Here is a 26,760-nt window from a genome sequence, read left to right as displayed (position 1 = left end):
CAGCAGCCATGGCATCAAAATAATTTCCTACACAAATGGCACCCAGCTCATCCTCTCAGAAGACCTCTCCACCACCAGGTCCAACTTCCACAACTGCACGATGAGCATCACCGAATGGATGAAGACCAACTGCCTGAAGCTCAACACAGACAAGATGGAAGTACTGCTCTTTGGAACCAATACTTCTCCGTGGGACGACAACTGGTGACCTTCCGAGCTTGGACTCACACACACACTGACAGACCATGCCCCCAACCTTCACATCATCCTAGACCGCAAACTCACCTTGAAACACCAGATGAATGCAGTCACCTCCACTTGATTCCACATCCTTCTCATGCTCTGAAAGATTTACAAATGGCTTCCTCATCGACACCAGGAAAACCATCACCCAAGCCCTAGTCACTAGCCGACTTGACCACTGCGACTCTATGCAGGAATCACCACTCAACTCCTGAAGAGACTCCAGGCTGCCACACTCATCCTCAACTTCCCTAAACAGGCCCACATCACTCCCCACCTCAGGATCCCTCATTGGCTCCCAATCCAGAAAAGATGGCAATTCAAGAACTGATACATGCCTACAATGCCCTCCATTACCAAGGACCAGCACACTTTAAGCACGGCCTGAACTACCATCAACCCTCCAGACACCTGCACTCTGCCTTCCTCGCTCACACTCCATGCATGCGCCATAGCCACTCTCCTCCACCTACCTCATCACCAAATCCTGTAATAACCTTCCCTTCCACCTCTGAACAGAGTCCTCTCTCACAGCTCTTTAAATGATCACAGCAGGATCCTAGCACCTGAATATCCTCACAGGTGATTAGCTGTCTTCTATAAACCCTGATTGACTGATTAATTGAATGATTGATTGACCTGTATCTCTTTAACCTAGAGTGACTCCAAGGGCTAGGCGGCTGGCCTCCTGATATGAAACCTTAGGGACATAACAGGCTTTCAACAACCTTTCACGTGCAGCTGGAATCTGCAAGATGAGTCCCCCAGTCACCCCAGTCCTGGACCCTTGGAAGTGGGCTTAAGGTGCTCTGCCAGCCTCTGTGGATCCAGTGGAACTGGCGCATCTCCTCTGCTGCATGGGGCATCCCTGAGCAGGACCAACACATCTCTGCATGGACTGGACCCATCGCAAAGACCTACATCGCAGCGCAGCTCGCATCACCTTCAGAACCACCACTACATTACTCAGATGAGTCACGCAGTGGCGGTTCTGAAGGCAGTGAGGGGGTGACGAGACGTGCAGCCCCTTGAATCTCTTGTCAAAGGCAGCTTTGATGACAGTGCCAAACTCTGCATTGTAGCTTCACAGCTCCTTGGAACTGACGCATCACCCTGTCTACATGCCACATCCCTGACTCTGGACTTTGCATCGCAACAGGACCTTGTTCCGTATCCTCACTGCATTTCAGAACTAACACATTGCTGTGCCTGCATGACGCATCTTCTACGCGGATCCTCACAATGCTCAGCAAACCATTGAAGGTGCTTTGTTCTCTGCAGCCAGCTCATGTGCTATCACGGTCAGGCTGTAATTGTGACTTTGTTCCGGTCAGGCCTGAATAGACATCTACAGTTGGGGCCCTGCCCCTTTTGGCGCTATTTTTGGTAAATCTTTAAAATTGAATATCTCCGGTTGTACTGATTGGTCTTTTGCCATTTCGGTTTTGTTTTATTTATTAAAAAACACCCTATTTTTGTAACTCTTTTGAGCGATGTGTTACTATTTGAAGTGCTGCACAAAAAATTGTCTTTGAGTTCAGCCTGACTGCTCTGTGTCCAGCTCTCCGATGGTTTAGCGCATGTTAGTTTAGGGTTACTTGCGACTTCACCCTGAGAAGTTTAGTGATTGCTGCTTGAGAAGGGTTTCAACCCTCTCAACCAGTAACCAAATATTTCTTACAAAAGTGATCTCTTTTCCACCATCAAGAAGCTGCATGCAAATTGTACGTCATGGATACAGATCCTTATTGTTATTTTCTCAATATGTTGTTATTCTAAAATAGCAAAGAAGGGTTCCTCGGGAATTAATACACAGAGTTGGATTTTATATTCTGACTTTGTATTTCTCCTGACCAATCGCTCGTAACATTTAGGGGGTCATTCCAATTGCGGCGGGCGGCGGACGCCGCCCGCCTGGTGGGAACCGCCAAATGGCCGCTCCGCAGTCAGAAGACCGCGGAGGCCATTCTGACTTTCCCCATGGCCGGCGGGCGCCCGCCAAAGGAGCGCCCGCCGGCCCAGCGGGAAAGGCCCTGCAACATTGAAGCCGGCTCCGAATGGAGCCGGCGGTGTTGCAGGGGTGCGAGGGGTGCAGTTGCACCCGTCGCGATTTTCACTGTCTGCAATGCAGACAGTGAAAATCCTGCTGGGGCCCTGTTAGGGGGCCCCTGCACTGCCCATGCCACTGGCATGGGCAGTGCAGGGGCCCCCAGGGGCCCCACGACACCGTTCCCGCCATCCTGTTTCTGGCGGTTTTCAGGTTTTCAGGCTGGCGGGAAGGGGGTCGGAATCCCCATGGCGGCGCTGCTTGCAGCGCCGCCATGGAGGATTCTCCCAGCCGGGAGTAATCCGGCGGGAAACCGCCGGACCCAGCTGGGCGACCGCGGCTTTACAGCCACGGTCAGAATGCCAATGGAAGCACCGCCAGCCTGTTGGCGGTGCTTCCGTGGCCATCCACCCTGGCGGTCATAGACCGCCAGGGTTGGAATGAGGCCCTTAGTATCTTCAAATATGTGATTTCTACACTTTATAAGTTATAAACCTCATCGTCCTAAGTAACATTTACTGTACATTGAATGATTGTTTATGTGCAGGAAGGTGTTTTGTTATTTCTATGTGTGCTGAGGGGTGCAGCACACAGAGGTAGCAAACTGTCATTATTTAATGCTTGTTTATGTGCAGGAAGGGACACCTTCCTGCACATAAACAATCATTAATGGTGTTTTGCGTTCTGCAGCACACCTAGAAAAAGCAAAAACAAGGAGAAATAACGCCACCCCAGAGGTGGCGTTAGTTTAAGGTGCTGCCTAAGATTTACGATTTCTAGTAAGTCTGGGGCAGTGTCAAAAGCAATGGGTGTTGTGTGGAAAAGTCAACAGCTTTTGCCCGCCCCTCTGCCTCAAAAAACTGAGTCAGGGGGCCCATATTTACAAGGGATGTTGAGCCACGCAAAGTGACCTAGCGCTGCCTTGTAAACGTGGAAATGGGCATAACACCACCAGAGAGTCGCAGAAAGTGACTCTCTGGTGGCACTAGGGGCTTGTAATAATGTGTCTTATTTATGCACCAAGTTTTAAAATGTATTTACTGTGCAGTCATAGTAATCAAATGTAAAAATAGCTCTTCAAAGCAGTTTGCAAACAGCAAGTGCTGCAAAAAAAATAACACTTTTGGGGCCTATTTGTGGCTGTTTCGCCATCTTGAGTATTCAAATGTTATTTGGGGTGCTTAGTGGTGAAACTTAAAATGATGGGCCTCCTATTCAGATTGGGCAGAGGAGTCCCTGAGTCTCTCATAGATCATAAATATTCATTGGCCATGGGTGGAATAGGGGCCATTTGAAGGGGGTGGGGTACCTGTACTGGGTTGGGGCACCCCCACATTGTAAGGGCTGCAGAGGCCTGTACTGCACTCCTAGGGGTGCTACAACATGTGCTGCACCCCTAGTTCGAGTACCCCTGTCTTTCGAGGCACCTGTTGGTACTTGTAGTACTTTGTTTTGCTAATGTAGTGTGCCACTTCACTATCCACTGAATAACAAACAGCAGAATTTCCTCCTTAAGGGTTTTGCTCTCCCACTAAATACAGCACATTTAAAAAGGAAAACCTTCTTCACAGTGCCACTGTCTTCCTAGGCACCTGCTGGTACTTGTAAATTTTTGTTTTACTAATACAGTGTGCCACTCATTTCCGCTGCCTACAGAATGCAATAGAGCAGCATTTCTTCCTTAAGTGTTTCGCTCTACCGCTAAAGACAGCACTTTTAGATAAGGAAAATCCACCTGCCCAGTGGGGAACAGGGCCTCAACGTTGCAGCCGGCTCCTAATTGACCCGGCGGCAATGTGGCGGTGCAGCGGGTGCAGCAGCACCTGCCGCTCATTCCACTGCCCGTAATTCAGGCGGTGGAATGCGTGATGGTGCTGTGCATGGGGGCCCTTGCACTTCCCATGCCAAGTGCATGGGCACTGCAGGGGCCCCCAGGGGCCACCTGAGTCCAACATACCACCAGCCTTTCCATGGTGGGGTTTACCGCAGTGGATAGGCTGGCAGATGGGGACTCGTAATCCCCAGGGAGCGCTGCTTGCACCGCTGTACTGGCGGATTACAAATACTGGGATCGGCAGGCTGCAGGCTGGCAGTTTGACTGTGACGGCTCTGCCACGTTCATAATGCTGTGGCCGGACCTCCACTTTGGTTGCGGTCCAACCGCGACCGTGACCGCCAGGGTCATGATGACCCCCATAATGTGGGAGAGGGCCTTTTATGTACTGGGCCTCAGCAAATAGGTCTGAATACCTTTTCTCCTATAGAGGGTATTATGTTCTAAGTGAGACTTCTAAAATCTTTGAAGCACTCTTATGGGTACGTTGCTATGACATCTCTAGGGAGAGGGTAGCCTTTCCAGCAAAATTATGCTCTTTCTTTTAGGGATTATGAGCAGAAGCGTGACTGTCTATGAAAAGATGCCCATTGTGAGCTTAATTCTCACAGTCACAGCGTTAGATGTATTGCTGTTAATGTCTGGGTTAGGTTGTTGTTGTGCTTCTTTGTATACTCAGCATTTGCTGCCATTGGCAAAGGGTGAAGGAGAGGGCGGAACATACCCCTACTGCAGCTCCTTCTAGGTTAGTGCAATAAGTGCAGCTAGCATAAAAGGGGGCCCTTTGGAACTACTGTCACTCATCAAATGTTGTAAGACCTATTTGGAAAGAGTCAGTCAAATGCCAGTCTGAGCCCACTCCTCTATTACTAGCCTTTCTGATGTGCCATCTAATTGGCAGAAAAGAGATACAGGGATGCCACAGGGAAAGGATAGTAACAGGAGTGATGCAAGTGGAACAATTGAAAGGGTTTAGAATAGAAGAGTTACAGAGATGAGCAATGACCGAAGAATGGAGCAGTGAATCAGCGGTGGACAGTAATGAAAAACATCAGCAGTGATGAGAGAGGGGTCAGTGATGAGAAAATGGCAGTGACGGTAAGAGGGTGATAATCAACAGAGACACTGACAGCAGGGACCACTGGCACAAGAGATTGACAGTGGCAGAAGATGTGGCCACCTATTCTAGGGAGGACCAGTGATGGAAGATATGAGCAGTGACGTGAAGGTGGGCTGTGACCAGAGAGAGGGAAGAGACGGGTATGATGTGCAATGATAGAAGTGGGCAGTGAATGGTAAAGATGGACAATGACAAAAAAAAGGAAAAGTGATGTGAGGGGACAGTGAGGGGAAAAACCTTTCACTGACAGAAGCGGACACTGCTGGGAGAAAGTGATAGTGACTAGAGTAGTAACCACTAACGGAAGAAAGCACAGTGAGTAATGGGAGAGGGCAAATGGAAGTGTGGGAGAAGTGTGAGAATAATGAGGGAATGAAAAAGATGAGCAATGGAGGGGAAGTGGGCAGTGATGGCAGAGTGAAGCAGTGAAAATAGAAGGGAGTACTGTTAAGAAAGGCAAGCACTGATAAGAGAGGTACCAATAAATGGTGAAGGAAACTAAACTGACAAATAATTTTCCAAGAGAATATTTGCCTCCATGATCATAAACTGAACAACATGATACAGTTGCTATTGATGAACTTTAGGTTTCCTTTCATTTAATGTAAACATACAATTATGAAACCAAGTGATGCTTTCAATTAAATGTAAATAATCTATGTAGTGCCCCCCTCAGCACATAGAAGGGGCACTAAAGAGACCAATTAAATTTACTTTAGCACCGATAGGGGGACCCCAAGTGGAACCCCTGAACAACGCCCCTGCTGGCCTTTCTGTTGTTGGTACAATTTCAGGCCCCTCAGTAAGTTCACCAACAGCAGGTACGTCTCCCTTGTTTAACTCTCACAGACATAAGACACTGAGTAAAGAGAGAAAGATCAAACAGGGGCCCCAAGAACCTGTGTCTGATGTAGCCACTTAGAATAACGCCTTGTAAGTACCTTACTTGCTATCAGCAGAAGTGGTGGCGTCTTCACAAGCCCTCTGTGTTATGGAACGTTTACTGACTGACTGTGTCACCAAACATAAGACCATGTTGCAGGATAAACTCACACCTTTGTCAGCATGACTGAGGCTATTAAAGCGCAACTAGAGACCCCTCCCAGCACCACCCCAGCCCCAAAGGAGCCACCTTAGCTCCGGTAGAGTAAAGCATTGTGTCAAACATTCCTGCCCCGCCCTTGCAAGAGAATCTTAAGATTATCCAGCTCGATAGGACGGCTGGTGAGTCTTTGCCTTCTGATTGTTTATTAGCTCAGGCGTCCCAGGAACCAGTGTGCATCATACAAGGTGAGGGCTCTGCAACAATCCTGACTCCCAACCAGAGCAGCTTAAACCTTCTGCCAGCTGTGTGCCCTTATGTTGTGGTGCTGATAGGTGTCTCTCCCTTACGACGGATTATTTTATTGAGCTGTGGAACAAAGTAACCCACTGGCTAGTGTGGTATGTATAATTCCCTTTTGCCCTTTCCAAGAAGATCTTATTTACGCGAAGGGTCGAATGGATTGGCCCAGGTCCCATCATTGGCAAAGGTGATTGTGTTATTATAAACTTTAGAAGCATCTACCTAAGGCTGGAAAGGAAGTACGTGAGGTTTGACTAGTTCCATGGTCCTTTCCCCTTGGCTACTTCTACAAGCCTCATCTCTATTCACCACTAGCTGGCGTTATACAGGATGAGGTGAGCAGGGGCAAAGGGTTGTCCATCCTGCCAGCTTTACCACTCCTTCCGCCTCTAATTGCAACCAGTTTGCCGTCTCAGTGGGGAATCTGTTCACTGTTTTCTCCGAAGGTGACTGACCTCAGCAACTCCCCACTAGAGATCCGTCTCCTGTTATCTCAGAAGCAGCAACGGGTGTGGGGTGTGAGACTAGGGCTGTCTCTTTTGCACCCACAAATTGTTTTGCTCTTATTATTTGGAATATCTCTGGACTTAAAGACAATATTAATATTCCTGATTGGCTAGATTTTAATGACAAGGTTGGTTTTGTAGTCCTTCAGGAAACCTGGGCTTCAACAACAATTTCCTGTAGGGATTTTTCATTTTATTCCTCTCCTGCTATACCCTCCATCCATGGAAGAGCAAAAAGTGGTTTATCACTTTGGACTAAACAGAATTTCAAGGTTACTGTAGTGTTCTTTTAATTTTTATCTGGTGAACTTTTATAATAATGATTTCTCGAATTCTTTTTTTATTTTTTTAAGAGGTTGTTTCAGTTTATCACTGGTCTTAGCTCAATTGGTCCTGACAGCGCCTCCCAATCCAAATTCCTGCTTTGTGGTGATTTTAATGGCAAATTGGGAGACCTACAGGAGGACCTGTATTCTCTGGCTTCAGTAAGCACTGTAAGACGTATGGATCACAGGGGAAGAAAGTTAGCTAATTTACTAGTTTAAACAATTTAGTGGACATGTTTAATAGTATTCACTAGACTGACCAGCATGTACCCACCTTTGGGAGGTGGGGGAGTTATCGGTTATTAGCTAAGTCTTTGCTCCTAGGATCCTTTGTCAATGGCTCACCAAATGCACCATACTTGAGTCTCAGTGTGGAGACCATAATCCTCTATGAAGGTGGTCTTTCTATTGAGCAGGGATTAATGTCTGCAGCAGGCACTGTAATTAACCAGATTTCTAGTGATGGTTTGTAATTAATTTGGTCGCTTAAGAGACCTAAGCCACGTTAAGCTCCCTTTAAAAAAAAAAAAAAAATTCCTGTATTCATGGGGTGTCTATCTGAAAACACAGGTGAAGCTCTGTGCGTATTTTTCATCAACGTTGCCTATGTATAAGGAATTTTTTGTTAAAACCCTTTTGTCCTGACTCGGGCTGTCCTAATTGGTTTTACAGCCCATGCTCGGGGGCTAATCATAACCTGAGGAAGACCCTTTCTGAGCGACCAAGGGATATTGTGTAGGTGCGGGAGGCCAGAAGGGGCTAATATTGAGTAATTAAAGAAACAAATAAGTGTTTAAATAACAGGTTTGGGACCTATTAGAGCGGACAGCCTCTTATAAAAATAGCAAAGCATTTTGGGATACTGTCAATAGACTGAAACAAAGGGATTTCCTGCCCTGTGACCCGTTAGTCTGCAATATTCCTTGTACAAACTGGGTCAAGCACTTTTCCTCAATCTGTTAGCTAGCTGAGGATAAGAGTCAAACCATCCTCCTATGTGCTTCTTTGGGCAATTCCCCTCTATTTCAGGCTTCATTGAGGAAGTAGAGCAAGCCATCACACAGAGTTCAGGCAGTAAAGCCTCTGGACACAGATGGGATACCCATGGATCTCCTAAAATCCAATATTGAGCTATGAGGCCTTCTGCTGACAAATCTGTTCAGTAATGTTTTATGCACCAAGATTCTAAATTCCTCAACCATAGCACCCATTTAAAAAAAAAAAGGAGATCAGGGATCCCTCAAGTGTTACTGTTCCATTTAATTGATTGACAGCACATTGAAAATTGTGAGGAGGGTCATTTGTAACCCTTTGCAGACTTGGAATAATCTTAATTTTATCTAGATGCCAGTACTGTTTTCGCTCTGGGTTAGGTACAGTGGAGCAGTGTCTAAACCTACATTTGATCATGGGAAAAAATGTTATCGCTAAGCACTGCCCACTGTACCTTGCATTCATGGATCTTTCTACCACATTCTACAGTGTAGGACCAAGCTGAGCTGTGATTAATCCTTCTAGATCTGGGGGTGGAAGTCACATTAGTGAACTTTTTGAAAACACTCCATGATAACTCAGGGGCTAGGGTTAGATGTGGTTGTACACGGGAAACCACAGATGTATTTCCCTTAGATAGGGGGTACGGCAGGGGTATATTTTGGCTCCCCTGCTATTCATAATAATGGATGAAGTGATTATCTGAAGGCAGTACAGACATACCAAAAATAGCCAACTTCTTGTCTTGCTTTATTGTATGCCGACGACAATGTTTTAATGGCTGGTACTCTAAAAGCTCTGTAGATTCTAATCGAATCTTTCATTAGTTTTATGGGGAACTAGAATCTGACAACCAACTTTGGGAAATCCCTCATAATGTCATGTGTCCGGGGAAGAGAAGCTTGGGGTCGCTGCAAGCCTTAGATCAGTCTATGAGCTCCACTCAAAGTTTTGATTCCTTGGGCGTCCTTTTTGATTCATCTAGCTCTTGGCAGCCCCAAATAAACGCCACCCATTTAAGGTTATGTAGGGCTGCAAGCCCCCTATTTAACCTCACTCACAAGGAAGGCAGAGGTAATATTTCTCCTTACATTAAAATGTATAACCTGAATAGCATCCCCACATCGACGTACAGGGCAGGGGTGCGGGGGTTCCATAACATTTCTCATATGCAAGTGAATGAAATTTGGATATGTAGGCAGCTCCTAAATCATCCCCCAACTGCCTCTAACTTTATTCAGCACTCAGATCTTAATCAATGCTATATCTCTGACTTAGTTAAGCTGGCACCGCTTATGCTGTGGGTTAAAGCATAGTCCAGTTTGGAACAAAGCTTTAAAATGGAGGTTATAATGGACTACCTCGGTCTTGACAAAGACCTTTCCATACCCTGGCTGAAATGTGTCAACAAGGCATTTATAGATGTTGGGCTTCAGACTAACGTAAAAAAACAGATAAGCAGTTAGTTAAGTTTTGCTATGCAGAGTACACTAGGTCACTAAGAACAGAGAGTGTAATCAATAAGTGTTATACACAAGGGTATTGTATTTTTTTTAACATCGGGGGACAGGCATTTTATTTGCACTTGGAACATTCACGCTGGGAAAGGTCACTTCTTTTGGATTTAGGGCGGGCACAGTTTAGTAGAAGTTGTGTTTCCCTGATGTTCAAATCCGTGGGGAAGTCGATTACTGTCCTGCCCTTGTGACGGGTTCGGCCGCATATTATTTGATGCACTCTATGTTTTTTTGTAAATTTTATAGATCCTTCTTTTAAAGTTGCCTAAAACATTCTGAAACTACTTGTGTTTAATAGATGTACAGATGCTCTTTTGTATTTGCAGCTACTCGACAGCTGTCTTTCTGCCATACTTTTGTTGCGTTTTCAAATTTAATGTTAAAAGCGGAAAATCAATGAATGGTTATGCAGTATCACTTAGTTAAAGAAATTGTGATTTGAATTCTGCGGGGGGTTTTCTTTCAGTGATCAGTGTGTGTATTAAAAGCATTTTTTATTCACGGATGTAATAATGGCAATGTAAATTCGCCATCTCAGCAGATTTTATATGTTTTTATCAGGTTGAAATGTGATGGACTGATGTCTATTTATTGTTTAATGCTCTTTCATGATTTTATTTATAAAATCAAATAAAGATATTTCGAATTGAAATTAATTGAATACATAATTTCGAAGAACATCTGGAAACAATTGGGGTACCACATTTTGGAAGATTAAAGATACTTTATTTAGAGCACGCATAATACCTAGAGGACTGATATTTTTGAACAAGACGATCCAGGAGCGGGCATGCATCAGCTTTTGTGTCCACTAGAGATAAAAAAACACCATCCATTGCAAAAATCTATTTCACCGAGTTAATAGGATTGGCAGTATAAAAAAATCATTATTGACACTGAAATGAACACTGTGATTCAAAATGGTACTTATAATCTGACTGCATTTAGAACAAATGGATTTTCCCTGAGTACGTCTTATGCTGATATGTGCATGAACAGGTTTCTTTTCAAAGCTACTACTCCCCTAGTAAGTAGACCACATCCAAAAAACAGCTTTTAATCTCACTTAGCAGTAACCATATATAGGCCCTCATTACAACTTTGGTGGCAAAGGCCGCTTACCGCCGTGCAGAAGACCGCCAACACACCGCCGCGGCCACAGAATTCCGCCACAGCTATTATGACCCACAGCACAGAATCCGCCAAAATTCAGACACCCACACAAGTCCGCCACACCAAAGGTCAGTGATAAACTGGCGAAAACAAAACCTCCACCGACACGCCAACAGAAATACGCCCACACTATCACGACACACGAATCCACGCGGCGGTCTTTCAACCGCGGTATTCCATTGGCGGTACACACACGTCGCGCTCAAAATAAACACACATTTACAAAACATAACCACATTGGACAATTCAAAATACACACACCTGATACTCATACACACACCACTCCCTCACACTCATTACAATATAAAACACCCACCCACATCACCCACAAACCCCTACGACCACAATTACAGAGAGAAGGCCAGAGAGAGACACTACAAACAACTACCAAGCATCCACGGGCACACAATACCATCACCCACATTACTTCCACGCACCTCACACAACACACCACTAAATATCACCCCACTTATCACTACACACACCACCCCACACATCACCCACACCACCCCATGGCACGGCAAAGACACCCCAGGTTCTCTGAGGAGGAGCTCAGGGTCATGGTGGTGGAAATCATCCGGGTAGAGCCACAGCTATTCGGATCACAAGTGCAGCACACCTTCATTGCTAGGAAGATGGAGCTATGGCGAAGAATAGTGGACAGGGTTAACGCAGTGGTACAGCACCCAAGAAATAGGGATGACATCAGGAAGAGGTGGAACGACCTACAGGGAAAGATGCGTTCCATGGTCTCAAGACACCACCTTGCGATTCAGCTGACTGGCGGCGTACCCCCGCCTCCTCCCCCACAACTAGCATCATGGGAGGAGCAGGTCTTGGCGATTCTGTATCCTGAGGGCCTCGCAGGAGTAGATGGAGGAATGGACTCTGGTAAGTCAAAGCTTTACTATTACATCCCCCACCCTACCTGCATGCCATCACATACCCCCAACCTCACCCTCACCCCATCACTCCTACTCCTCACAAATGTCCCACCCATCCCAAAACCAATCCCTGCATGCAACAACAAAGCATGTACGCCCATCACCAAAGCATGGCCACTGCACATACCCATACACCCCCTAAACCACCATCACACAAGGTCCCACACAGGAATGCAAGCACTGGGGTACACGGACACCCACCTATTGCACACCATGGCACACACATGTAATAAACATCCTTTTATACCCCTGTAGGACCCCTACCCAACGTCACCGGACAGGAGGGTCCACACATGTCCACACCACCAACAGAAGAGGCCCACAGTGATGACAGCAGCTCTGTCCAACTGGATCTAGATGACCAGCCCGGCCCATCGGGAACCTCTGGACAGTCGTTCCCCCTCACACAGTCACAGGCCACTACAGATCTTCCCCCCTCTGGAAACACCAGCACAGCACCTATCCAGAGGGCACATACCTCTGTCCCCAGGACACGTCAATCAGCAGTGTGTCCATCACTACAGGGAACCCAGGATAACCCACCACCCCAACAACAACAGGGACCTGGGGGCAGTGGTAGTGGGCACACGGTCCAGGGGACGGAGGCCCAGGAACACAGGGGAACTGGGAGGGCTGCTGTGCAACAGGGGGAGGACAGGCCAAGGGAACCCACTCTCCACGAGGCCCTCTCCTCCATCATGGGAGCCTACCACCGCTCCCAGGAGACAACGGTACTGGCAAAGTTTCAGGCGACCCAGCGCCTGCAGGAGGAACAGTATTTGGGCTTCAGGGAGGAACTCAGAGCCATCAATTCCACCCTGGGCACCATTGTAGGGGTGCTGAAGGAAGTACTCAACACCAGGAGGGACACTGTGGCACAACAAGGGGCCCCTGACACTAGCATGGACGATAAACTGCCCACCACCTCCGCCGGTGTTAGTGGACAGAAAGCACCGCAACAGGACCACCACACCAGCACCCCACCCCCTGCAGAGGGAGAACCACCCAGCAAACGGTCCCTGAGATCCAGGACAAAGACAGAGAACGATGCCAAGATACCCGCCAAGAAATGAGACCACCCTGATTGTCATCCTTCTGTCCCACCTTGTCACCCTGTCCATCCTCAAACTGCCCAAGCTCCACTTACTATGCCCATTTGGGCAATGCACCTGTGAGACTAATAGACTGGACTCTGCCATGGACATTCCTCCACCATCACCTCTCACCATTTTACAACCCCCTCCAATATTGAGCACTTAAATAAACACCCTTGAAGCACAAAACAATCTGGAGTCAGTCTGTGATTTTGAAATAGTGTATTAGCAATTACAGTGGCGAAATGCTCTTTCAATTGTAATGTCAACATACCTATGTCACACAGTTCTAGTCAATGAGGAAACAAGGCAGATGTCACACTGTGGGACACACATCTGTGAAATCGTAAAGGAAAGTGACAACTCAGTGACCATACACTGGGTGAAAACAACAGACAGTAGAGAGGTACTAGTGTTAAAGTACATGTAGTAGGCAGGTTTGTATTCTTACATGTGTCTCCCTGGAAATATTGCAGGATCACCGAGTTCCTGTTGTCCATGTCCTCTTCTTCTGCTTCCTCGTCTTCACTGTCCACAGGCTCCATAGCTGCAACAACACCGCCATCTGGACCATCCTCCTGCAGAAAAGGCACCTGTCATCACAAAGCTAAGTTGTGAAGCATACAGCAGGCCACGGTGATCTGGCACACCTTCTTTGATGAGTAGAATAGGGATCCACCTGTCATATGGAGGCACCTGAACCTGGCCTTCAGGAGGCTGAAGGTCCGCTCTATTATCCGCTGAGTTCGCCCATGAGTCTCATTGTAGCGTTCCTCTGCCATTGTCCTGGGATTCCTCACTGGGGTCCGTAGCCATGACAGGTTGGGGTAACCAGAGTCACCTGCAAATGGCGAGGGACAACTTTTAGACACACAGTAACCTGTAGGGATATCACCAGACCCAGACAACCATTCCCACTGACTTGCTTCCAGGTGCTCACCTATTAGCCAAACACGGTGCCTCTGGAGGTGACCCATCACATAAGGGATGCTGCTATTCCGCAGGATGTAGGCATCATGCACTGAGCCAGGGAACTTGGCATTAACATGGGAGATGTACTGGTCTGCCAAACACACCATCTGCACATTCATGGAATGATAACTCTTCCGGTTGTACACCTGTTCCCTCCTGCGGGGGGTACCAAAGCAACATGGGTCCCATCAATGGCACCTATGATGTTGGGGATATGTCCCAGGGCATAGAAGTCTCCTTTCTCTGTAGGCAAATCCTCCACCTGAGGGAAAACGATGGAGCTCCGCATGTGTTTTAGCAGGGTAGACAACACTCTGGACAACACGTTGGAAAACATAGGCTGGAACATCCCTGATGCTATGGCCACTGTTGTTTGAAATGACCCACTTGCAAGGAAATGGAGTACTGACAGCACCTGCACTTGAGGGGGTACCCACAGCTTACACAGAACACAAATCATAATCCGAAAAATTGGCCTATATGTGTGTTGAGGCTAGGCCTAGGTATGTGTGACGCAGTTAAAAATTAAGCCATGTGGGCCCCTGAAATGGCGGCTGCCTGACCTGTAAAGTGGGACAATGGGATGTGAGGTAACTGCGCTGGCGTTGTACACCGTTGCGGTAGGCGGTCGAAGACCGCGGCGCAATGCTGCATTGGTTAACAATGGGCCCTATGGGTCCCAGGAGCCAATGACGATGTACGCCGGCGGTGACGGTACGCACCGCCATGGACGTGACCGCCATTTTCTATCTGTTCAATCACTCGATACCTGATCTTCAACAGGAAAGGACCTACACTGCAAGTGCTGATGTGACCTCGGTCTGGAAGAGACAATGCATCTGGGGAAAGGGCCCCTGCCTTCACATCCGAGGAGTTGGAGAAACTCGTGGATGGGGTCCTCCCCCAGTACACGCTACTCTACGGTCCTCCAGACAAACAGGTAAATACACTGGGAGCATGCTGTATGGGCTATGCCTTTGTGGAGTGGGGTGGATGAAAGATGGGGGGGGGATTGAGGCGTGCATGAAACAACGGGCAGTGCATGTGCATCATGGCAAGGGTAGGGATGGGGGCCAATGACTGTGACGATGCATTTGGTAATAACTTTTCGTTTCCCCCTGTACAATTCATTTAGGTCAGCGCCCACCAGAAAAAAGATATTTGGCGCACCATCGCCAAGGACGTCCGGATGCTGGGGGTCTACCACAGACGGAGCACCCACTGCCGTAAGAGATGGGAGGACAGTCGCTGCTGGAGCAAGAAGACGGCAGAGGCCCAGCTGGGGATGGCCTCCCAACGTGGGAGGGGTGCCCGTCGCACCATGACCCCCCTGATGTTCAGGATCCTGGCGGTGGCATACCTCGAGCTGGATGGGCGCTTGGGGGCATCACAGCAGCCACAAGGAGGTGAGTACAGTCTCATTCTGCTGATTTTGCGCACAGTGGCAGTGTCTGGGTGGGGGAGGTGGGCTGTGGGTTTCCCTAGGCCAGGGCGAGTTTAGTAGGCAAGGTCCCCTTGTTCTGGCAGACCCTGTGGCACCCTACCCCACCTGTGTACAGTGCAAGTACACCTAGTCAGGCTCCTGTGTCATCCATGTGTACAGATGTCGTCCATAGCCTTGTAGGCCATGTCCCAGGGATTGAACAGTGGAGCCCAAGTGTGCAGCGTAGTGCAGGGATCTTCTGTGTCTGTTGTGTCCGCCAACGGTAGCGGTAATGCATGCACTCAACATGTCTTTCTTCTGTCGTCCCCCCCTTTTTGTGGTCTCCCTGTTCTTGTGTGCATTAGCATCATCAGGCGGAGGGGCAGTGGCACTGGAGCAGGAGGGAGCTGCATCCCACATGGCCCTGGAGGGCGAGACAACAAACTCGGAGTTCACCAGTGGGACGGAGGGCGAGGGGAGCTCCACAGCGGGGACAGGAGCTGACACCAGTAACACGGACTTGTCCTCTGATGGGAGCTTCCTTGTGGTGGCGGCAACATCTGTGCCCCCCACAACTACAGGAACAGCCGCCACCCCCCCACCAGCACTGCCCTCCCAGCAGCCCCTCAGCCTTTGCCCCGTGCCCGCTCACCCAGAAGGGTAGGCATCACCTTCGCCCCAGGCACCTCAGGCCCTGCCCCAGTCACCCCTGCTGCCCTCACTGAGGAGGCCATTGACCTCCTCAGGTCCCACACTGTTGGGCAGTCTACCATTTTGAATGCCATCCAGGGTGTAGAAAGGCAGTTGCAACAAAAAAATGCATTCCTGGAGGGCATTCATTCTGGTCAGGCGGCCCTTCAGCGAGCTTTTCAGGCTCTGTCCTCAGCACTTATGGCAGCCATTGTCCCTGTGTCTAGCCTCCCCCCTCCAACTTCCTCCACCCAGACCCAATCCTCTCTACCTCAGCCTATCCCAAGCACAACTTCAGACCAGCATGCACACACATCAACACACAAGGGAAGCTCAGGCAAACATAAGCACCACACATCCCACAGGCACTCACGCAAGCATCATCTCACATGCAGATACACCAACATCCACTGCCTCCACTGTGTCCCCCTCCTCCTAGTCTCCCTCCTCCCTCCCAGTCTCGTCTACACTCACACCTGCATGCACTACATCTACAGCCACTACTGCCATCACCAGCACACACACCACCACACCCCGCTCACGTGCAGTCACCACCCCCACTGCTATTCACACGTCCCCTGTGTCCCCTCCCAGTGTGTCTGTGACACCACCTCCCAAGATACACAAACGCAGGCAAACACCCACCCAACAGCCATCCACCTCACGACAGCCTCCAGCGCATGCACTTTCACCCAAAGTAACCAAACGAACACCTCCTACAACCACAACTTCTTCCTCCTCTACCAAACCCCCTCCAGCTACCAGTCCCAGTGTTTCCCAAAAACTTTTCCTGTCCAACCTTGACCTCTTTCCCACACCTCCCCCACCCGTCTCCTAGGGCCCGACTCTCCAGGTCCCAACCTAGCACCTGAGCCACAACATCTCAGGGACCAGTGGTGCCTGTAGTCACCGGAATCTGGAGTGCACTGGCCACCAGGGCAGCCAGTGTGGCACGGAGCCACAGCACGGACAGTCCCCCACATGTGAAGCATCAAAAGTTGGCCAGTGCCCAGTGGGAGATGGGGAAGACTTCAGCCACCAAAGCCGCTTCCAGGGGTACAGGTGGGAGTGTGGAGTCAGCTGCGACACCTTCCAAGGTGGGTAAGGCCCACAAGAGAGTCAGCAGGTCTGGGAAGAGCAGCATGGTGGAGAAGACCGCCATCATCCCTGCTGCCCAAGAGGCCACCGCCACCAGCCCCGCTGCCCAGGAGGCTACCGCCATCATCCCCGCTGCCCAGCAGGCCACCGCCAGCACCTGCCCTGCTGCCCAAGAGGCCACTGCCACCAGCCCCGCTGCCCAGGAGACCACCGCCATCATCCCCGCTGCCCAGGAGGCCACCGCCATCATCCCCGCTGCCCAGGAGGCCACCGCCAGCACCAGCCCCGCTGGGCCATGAAGGACTGCCAGGAACTGAGTCACTGCAAAGGACACAGCCGCCACAAGCACCGCTGAACAGGGCACCGCCGCCACAAGCACCGCTGAACAGGGCACCGCCGCAACAAGCACCGCTGAACAGGGCACCACCGCCGCAACAAGCACCGCTGAACAGGGCACTGCTGCCACAAGCACCGCTGAACAGGGCACCGCCACCACAAGCACAGCTGAACAGGGCACCGCCGCCACAAGCACCGCTGAACAGGGCATCGCCGCCACATGCACCGCTGGCCCATGAGCGCCGAGGGCACTGACGCTACCGAGTCCGTCATGAGCAGGATGAAGCACTCTGGACACCAGGCCCCCTCCAGAACCAGTGGAGACATACATCCACTACCTCAGTCCTTGGCAGGATGAAGCACTCTGGGCACCAAGCCCCCTCCAGAACCAGTGGAGTATCACATCCACTTCCTCAGTCCTTGGCAGGATGAAGCACTCTGGGCACAAGGCCCCCTCCAGAACCAGTGGAGAGATGCATCCACTACCTCAATACTTGGCAGGATGAAGCACTCTGGGCACAAGGCCCCCTCCAGAACCAGTGGAGAGGTACATCCACTACCTCAGTCCTTGGCAGGATGAAGCACTCTGGGCACCAAGCCCCCTCCAGAACCAGTGGAGACTGTCATCCACTTGAGAGACTGTGGCTTTGCACTCCCCAGGATTGAACAGTGGGCAAACCACCCACTGTAGAGACTTGAGAGACTGTGGCTTTGCACTCCCCAGGATGAAGCAGTGGGCAAACCACCCACTGTAGAGACTTGAGAGACTGTGGCTTTGCACTCCCCAGGATTGAACAGTGGGCAAACCACCCACTGTAGAGACTTGAGAGACTGTGGCTTTGCACTCCCCAGGATTGAACAGTGGGCAAACCACCCACTGTAGAGACTTGAGAGACAGTGGCTTTGTACTCCCCAGGATAAAGCAGTGGGCAACCCACCCACTGTAGAGACTTGAGACTGTGGCTTTGCACTCCCCAGGATAAAGCAGTGGGCAACCCACCCACCGTAGAGACTTGAGAGACTGTGGCTTTGCACTCCCCAGGCTTGAACAATGGGCATGTGGCCCCCTCGTGGAATTGGCATCGTACCCTGAACCGGCTGAGGTGCCCCCACTTTCCCTCCCCCTGAGGTGCCTGTTTTATTGCTATCTGATGCCCCTGCAGTGTTTTCTCCGTCATGGTCGGGGATCTTGTGTGGGCCTCGCCCATACCGTGTGGGCCCAGTGTTCCACGGACTTCAATGGAGCACTACCTGGACTACTATTCTTGGTGTATATTTTGATAATAGTGTATATATGTATATTTTTGCGTACTGCATTTTAATATATTACAATGGTTACACTCATTTTCTTTTGTCTTTGCATTCTTCCGAGGGGGGATTAATTATAATGTATCATGATGTATTAGTGTGTGTGTTGTCGTGGGTGGGGGTGGGGGTGTTGCGTGTTGTGTGTGTGTGTCCCTGTTTTTTCCCTCCCCTCCACTGTGTCGTAGATGCAGTACTCACCGTGGTCTTCGCCACCGGCGTTCGTGCTCCTGGTAGAGGAGCAAGAAGATAAGGGCTGGCAGGATCTGCAGCTCTGGTTCCATAGCGTCCTGGATCCTCGTGGGATGTGTAGAGGTGAGCGTTTTCCCTTCAAGGTCCTGTTTCCGCCGTGTTTTTGTCCATGGTGAATCCGCCCCGGAAAAGGTGGCGGATTGGTAGGTTGTGATAATGTGGGCGGTACTTTGTCCTCCGCCTGTCTGTTGGCAGTGACCGCCAAGCTGTTTGTTTGTATCGCCGTGGCGGTCGGAGTGTTAAAGTGGCTGTCTTTGTTGGCGGTTTCCGCCACGGTCGTAATTCCAATTATTTTACCGCCGGCCTGTTGGCGGTCTTACCGCCGCTTTAACACCGTCCGCCAGGGTTGTAATGACCCCCATAGTGTATGTAAATTGTGCCCGCAGTAGTTATCTCATTCTAGTTCAACTGCTGTGAAGGAATATCCTTCTAAAATGATTGAAGCCATGGATTTCCATGATTTCCTACTGAGTTCTTTCATCTGGTCAAAGATAAAAGATTTGTGTCCACTATAATATATGCACTTATTAAAGAAAAGCAAGCATATTCTGAATGGGAAGCTGCAGAGAATTATTGAAACTGACAGTGAAATAATACAGGGCACTTTGAAAGTCATACTTAATGGCTTTCAGACACTCTCAAAAAGAGTATACGCAATCTCCACTATGCTTTCATCAGCCCTCAATCTTCGTAAAAAAGATGTAAGTATTTTACAACAGGAGCAAGCTCAGACGCATGCAAAAACTAAATGGGCATTACAAACCATAAAATGTAATAAATTGCCTTGGTAGCTTATGAACAAAAGTGCTGTGTTTGATCTTCATAGTTTGTCTTCAACCCATAGAATAACGGCTAAACAGATGCAACATATACCCTTTAAGCATTATAGAAATAGAAAACACCTCATTATCTCTTGCAAAAGATCCACATATCACCTGGCTCTTACATGGAGGAATCTTCTTGCCAATTACTACCTTTCTTTTTTATGACTGTCAAAAACTTACATCATTATGATGACATGATAAAATACATGGTGCCTTCCTTTATCACAAATGGAAATTTCCATTTGAATTCCATTGTTGGAAGAAAGACAGGCCAGCAATTCATAAGCCCATTTTCATGCACTAATCCTCAAGACCTTTCATTCCTTTGTGATTCCATTACTCCTCATAGACCTTGTTACCCTTTAAAGCCAGGTTTTATCTGCAAAATTATGGCCACACTGGCCTATTCAATCCTTCCTAATACACTCTCCTTGGATGTATGTTCTATTTAATAAGGACAAATGAAAGGTACTGTGGGACGGTGTCTGGGTAAACCTGTTTTTTAGCTGTTCAAAAAACGATGAAATGCTGTGGTATTGCATTGAATCTTCATCCAAGAAATTGGATTAAAAGTATTTGACAGCAAATGTTAGACATGACAGATATGCACTTTGATAAACATAAATTTATTTCAATATTAATGCAGAAAGAGTTGTCTTTAACCTCTGTGGTAGAAATGTTTGCTTTGCACACAGCCCGTTTTGGATCTGAAATTCAAAGACTACTGCAGACACAGTTTCCAACCAATTTTGCTAATCTGCTCCACACTGATTTTCATTCATCAAATAGAACTGGCATAGCTAGAGTTTTCAAAAACAGTGGATGTGGCTTACTGACTGGGTTTTAAGTCATTTGCAGACTAATGCCTTCATTTTACAGGTAACTGTTTTCAAATCTGTTAGGTGGATATTTAACTATCCTCCTAATAGCTGGTTGTGCAGTTCTCATTTTGCTCAATCTCCTGCTCTGGCAAGGATCAGAACACAGATATTGTTGCTATCCCTGAATTCTCTTGATGGTGCAATTCAAAATGCAGGTGCTCAAGCTTCAATGTCTACCAACCAACAACGAAGAGCCCGTCCAATGCTGGTCTATAAGCTATTACATCTCCATCATTGTCAATTTTTAGTTTTTATTATTATGTTCTGTAATGTGATAATCAAATGTATGTGTATATATTTGTAAGTGCTTAAACAAAAAAGCTGACTTTCAATTTCTGTTACATTGATATTGATTTCTAAGATTTTTAGAAGGTTGACAACAACATGTCTTGTTTTCTGTTGCATTTTAACAGAGCACAATTTTGTAGAATTAAAGTAATTGAAAATGCATCAAGCTAATTTCTGTTAATTGTTCAGCTAAGAGTTTGTAACAATGAGAATACATTATAAAACTCAAGCACAGAAGATGAAGGGCTGAGATGAGTCGTCACACTAGGCGACACTCGGAAAGACCATACACAATCATATCTCAGGGTCTTATTGAAGGCTACTGGGAAGAGGGGAACTTAGCCCTTTCTCACTGACTTATCAGTGCAGCCAGGCTTGTGAGATGAGAATAGCAGATCTTGCTATTTATTGAACATAGAAACTCATTGTTCAAACAAATATTCAGATGTTTGTGCAATTGCAGTCCCAACTTTTTCCTGCTTCTCCAATGTTTTGGTTCAACCATGATTCAGAGAAAATGTGTGACACTCTTAGGAGGGTTAGGCCAGCTCCTCCTCTTAGTTAAATTGAAATATTTCATGGTGAGTGTATGCTTTCCAAGTTTATAGTACTAATAATTTTCAATCGAAGTATATCATTTTTTTATCACTTACAACAAATGAATGTATCTGTAGAAGAGAGGTAATTAGGCTTCCAATACAGAGTTTTCCAAGAATTCACGAAGGAAATTATTCTTTTGTTTATTCTTATTTTTGTTTTATATATAAGGTGATACACAGTTGATATCATGCATTTTCTTAATAGTCTCCCATAATTTACGTCAATAGTAGACTTAAGTACAGTCTTACAAAGTCATATTTGGTCATACTCCTTCTTAGTTACATGACAGTTGTGACTGTAGTTCACCTTATAACAGCCAATTCAATGCAGCTATAATTTGCCTTGGTTACTAAACATGGTAGCTAATAGTATGTTAAATAGACAGCCAACACGTGTTTTGCATTTTAGGTGGCCTGCCAGCTAAGGGCTTTCGCAAGGCTGAAATTCATAGAGTGTGGTTATAAAGACTAATCATCATGCTTTAAGTATAGTGTCACACACCATCAGTGAGTTCCCAGCACACTGTGATCATTTCCTACTTGTGCTAGTTAAGGTGATCCTTACTTATGTATCAGTGAGAGGTGTCTATATTCAGGTGAGTGATTATGCCCATCCCTCTCTAAATAAAACTATAAATGTTTGTAGAAGTTTCTATTATAATTTTAATAACTCTAACAAGCACCAACATGCTGTCAAAACTCAAATGTTATATAAAATTATCTTGAGGTTGAGAGGTCCTTATGTTGGTTATTCCAATTTATGTTCTTAAACAAGATCCTAAAGGAATCTGACTGAATAGAGATAAGGAAAGCATTTACACTTTTAGCAATATAATTTGTATGAAATAAGGTAAAGCAACATTGCCTACAAATTGGAAAGGGTGATGCGAAGTTCCCACAATTCCGCCATCCGGAACATGGCAGAATTATTTTTCCTATTAGATGGTAGGCCGGTAGCAAGGGCGTGCAAGATTTCGTGCCCACTCATACAGTTTCCACCCATGACAACGCCATTATAGTGCCGCAAATGCACCTCCAGCAGATTCTCTACTCGAGGAGCAGCTGAATCTACTCAAAAATATGTTTTTGAGAAGATTTTCCACTTCAACTGACTGTTCAAGCTGTTTTTAGTGCATATTTGTCCAACAGGAAGGAAGTGCCCCAGAGACTATAACATCTCTCCTGGTCACTTTCCACTTAGATTTTGAGGTGGAAGGATCATTCTCTTTGTCTACTGAATATATACCTATGGATTTAAGGACTTTGGCCCTCATTACAACCGTGGTGGTAAATGCCGCTTACAGCCATGCCGACGGCCGCCAAGATACCGTGACTGTGGTGGTAATCCACATATACACACACCACACCCTCACACTCATACCACTATAAAACACACACCCACATTACCCACAGCCCCTATCAACAAAAAAAAGAGACCAAGAACAGAGAGACAAGCAAAGAGCATACACTCAATCAGAGGCACAGAACATCATCACCCATACACCATCCAGGCACATCACAGTATACACCCCAGCACATCACCCCACACATCACCTCACACATCCACATACATATCACTCACACCACATCCATGGTACCCCAAAGACACCCCAGGTTTTCTGTGGAGGAGCTAAGGGTCATGGTGGAGGAAATCATCCGGGTAGAGCCACAGCTATTCGGATCACAGGTGCAGAGACATCCATTGCAAGGAAGATGGAGTTATGGTGGAGAATCGTCAACAGGGTCAACGCCGTGGGACAGCACCCAAGAAAAAGGGATGACATAAGGAAGAGGTGGAATGACCTACAGGTGAAGGTGCGTTCCGTGGTTTTAAGACACCAGATAGCTGAACAGAGGAATGGCGGTGGACCCCCGCCTCCTCCCCCCACAACTAACAACATGGGAGGAGCAAGTCTTTGCGATCATGCAACCTGAGGGCCACACAGGATTAGCAGGAGGACTAGATTCTGGTAAGTCAAATCTTAACTACTTTATCCCCCCACCCTACCTGCATGCCATCACATACCATCACCCTTCCCCTCACTCCCATCACTCCACCAACTCACGTATATTCCACTATCACAAAACACCCATCCCAATACCAAGCCCTGCATGCAACAACAATGCATGGACACCCATCACAAACCTGCATGGACACACATCACTACAGCATGCCCAGTAGAGAGACTCACCCAGCCCACATAATCACCACTCACACAAGGCCAAGTCGACAGGGAAAGCACAATTCTACAGGGAAACACACCCATTGCACAATATGGCACACACAGATAAAATAACAATGCATTTGCATCCCAACAAGACCCCTACCCAACATCACAGGAGAGGAGGTGCCGCCAACATCCAGCCCCCCCAGAAGAGGCCCACAGTGATGACAGCAGCTCTGCACACCTGGATTACGATGACCAACCTGGCCCATCAGGGACCTCTGGACAGTCAGTTACCCTGCCACAGTCCCATACCACCACAGAGCCCCCCCTCAGGAAATGCCACCACAGCACCCACCCAGGCGGCCCATACTTCTGTTCCCAGGACCCGTCAATCAACAGTGTGTCCACCACTACAGGGACCCCAGGCAACCACACAAACACAGGACGATCAGAGACCTGGGGTCAGTGGCAGTGGGCACGCGGTTCAGGGGACAAAGGCACAGGACAACAGGGAAGCTGGGAGGACTGGTGTGCAATGGGGAGGATAGGCCCAGGGAACCGACCCTCCACAAGGCTCTCTCAAACATCATGGGAGCATACCACCATTCCAGGAGACCATGGGTACGGTAGTTGGCAAGTTACTGGAGACCCAGCGGCTGCAGGAAGGACAGTACCTGGGGATCAGGGAGGACCTAACAAAAATCTACACCATCCTGGTCACCATAGCAGGGATGCTGGCTGACATGGGCAACACCATGAGGAAGGCAGTGGCACAACAAAGGGCCCTTGACACTAGCCAAACCGAGGAACAGCCTTCCACCTCCACAGGCGCTAGTGGACAGGAGGCACTGCCACAGGACCAACAGGCCACCAGCACCCCACCCCGTGCAGAAGGAGAACCACCTCGCAAATGGCCCCTGCGATCCAGGCAGAAGACATAGAACATTGCCAAGACCCCACCTGGAAATAGGACTCTCCTGATTGTCACTCTTCTGTCCCAATCTGTCACCCTGTCCACCTTGAACTGCCATTGCTCCACTTCCTATGCCCCATGGGACAATGCACCTGTGATACTAAGAGACTGGACTCTACCCTGGACCTTCCTCCACCATCAGCCCAGCACCTTGCACTTATCCCCATACTATTTAGCACAAAAAATAAACATCCTTGAAATATGAACAATACTAGAGTCAGTGTAATGATTGGAAATATATATTCTTACAACATTCTCAAAGCATTGCAACGTCTATGTTCATTGAATTATACCACATGATGACAGTTGGTGGGCAGCAGTACATATAGCAGGAGCCAGAATGGGGTACACAGATCTGAAAAAAGGGAATCCAAAGGGAACAGTCAGTGTCCATAGACAGAGGGTAAGAGGCTGCCATGTACAATGTCCAAAAGTATACTGAATTGTGAAGTTGAGTTACAGTGTCTTACCTGTGTGTCACTAGAAGTACTGCTGTATAATGTTTGTTCTGTTGTCCACATCTTCTTCATCTGCCTCCTCTTCCTCACTGTCCACAAGCTCCACCGCTGCCACAAGACCATCACCATGCTCATCCACCAGCAGAAAAGGCACCTTGCATCTCTTCAGGAAGCCAAAGGTCCTCTCTATAATCCTCCTTGTTCCCCCATGTGCCTCATTGTAACGTTCTTCTGCCCTTGTCCTGGGATTCCCCACTGGTGTCAGTAGCCATGAGAGGTTGGGGTAACCAGAGTCACCTGAAAATATCGAGGGACAACTGTTAGACACACACTAACCGTTAGGGACAACCCCATACTCAGACCCCAACTTATACTGTGTGGGGACCTTGGCCTTACATAATAGCCATGCCCGGTGCCTCTGGAGTTGCCCCATCACATAAGGGATGCTGCTATTCCTCAAGACATAGGCGTCATGCACTGAGCCAGGATATTTGGCATTCACATGGGAGATGTACTGGTCTGCCAAACACACCATTTGCACATTCATCGAATGATAACTTTTTTATTCTCGTAGACCTGTTCATTTCTGCGGGGGAGACATGCCACATGTGTACCATCAATGGCACCAATGATGTTGAGGATATGTCCCAGGGCATAGAAGTCAGGTTTCACTGTGGCCAAATCCTCCACCTGGGGGAAGACGATTTAGATGCGCATCCGTTTCAGCAGGGCAGACAACACTCTGGTCAACACGTTGGAGAACATTGGCTGAGACATCCCTGATGCCATGGCCACTGTTGTTTGAAAGGAACCAATTGCCAGGAAATGGAGCACTGACAGGACCTGCACTAGAGGGTGGTTTCCTGTGGGCTGGCGGATAGCTGACATCAGGTCTGGCTCCAATTGGGGACACAGTTCTTGGATTGTGGCACCATCAAGTCTGTAAGTGATGATAATGTGTCTGTCCTCCATTGTCGACAGGTCCAGCAGGGGTCTGTACACTGGAGGATGCCGCCATCTCATCATCTGCCTCAGCGGTTGTAGCCTATGGAGGAGAACGGTGAGCAGCAGGTATTTTTCTACATAAATGGCACCACTGTTTTTGAATAAATGTCACAGAAGCAGTGTGTGAATTCGAGAGTCAGTAGATGTGCCAATATGTGCTGTGACGCAGCTAGGTGCCATGCCATGTGCCCCCTGAAATGGCGGCTGCCTGACCTATGAGGAGGGACAAGGGGAAATGAGGGAACTGCACTGGTGTTGTGCTGCGTCGCGGTAGGCGGTAGATGACCACCGTGCAACTTCACATTGGTTATCATTGAGCCCTGTGAGTACACTGCGAGCATGATGT

General features: G+C 48.1%; 1 protein-coding gene and 1 long non-coding RNA gene across 2 annotated transcripts in view; one reads left to right on the top strand and one right to left on the bottom strand.

Moving 5' to 3' along the window:
• The window catches only part of LOC138287817 (uncharacterized), a 64,129-nt gene extending 62,383 nt beyond the window's left edge, over positions 1-1,746 (top strand). Inside the window, exon 4 of the long non-coding RNA XR_011202286.1 lies at positions 902-1,746. This is a non-coding gene — a long non-coding RNA (uncharacterized lncRNA). The remainder of the gene's footprint in view (positions 1-901) is intronic.
• Positions 1-26,760, bottom strand: part of CD36 (CD36 molecule (CD36 blood group)) — a 574,756-nt gene that overhangs the window by 28,274 nt on the left and 519,722 nt on the right. The gene's annotated exons all lie outside the window — the stretch shown is intronic.

The sequence above is a fragment of the Pleurodeles waltl genome, chromosome 4_1 (assembly GCF_031143425.1).
Source record: "Pleurodeles waltl isolate 20211129_DDA chromosome 4_1, aPleWal1.hap1.20221129, whole genome shotgun sequence".
Taxonomy (NCBI): Eukaryota; Metazoa; Chordata; class Amphibia; order Caudata; family Salamandridae; genus Pleurodeles; species Pleurodeles waltl.
The sequence above is the reverse complement of the archived record's forward strand: the minus strand, read 5'-3'. Positions and strand labels throughout refer to the sequence as shown.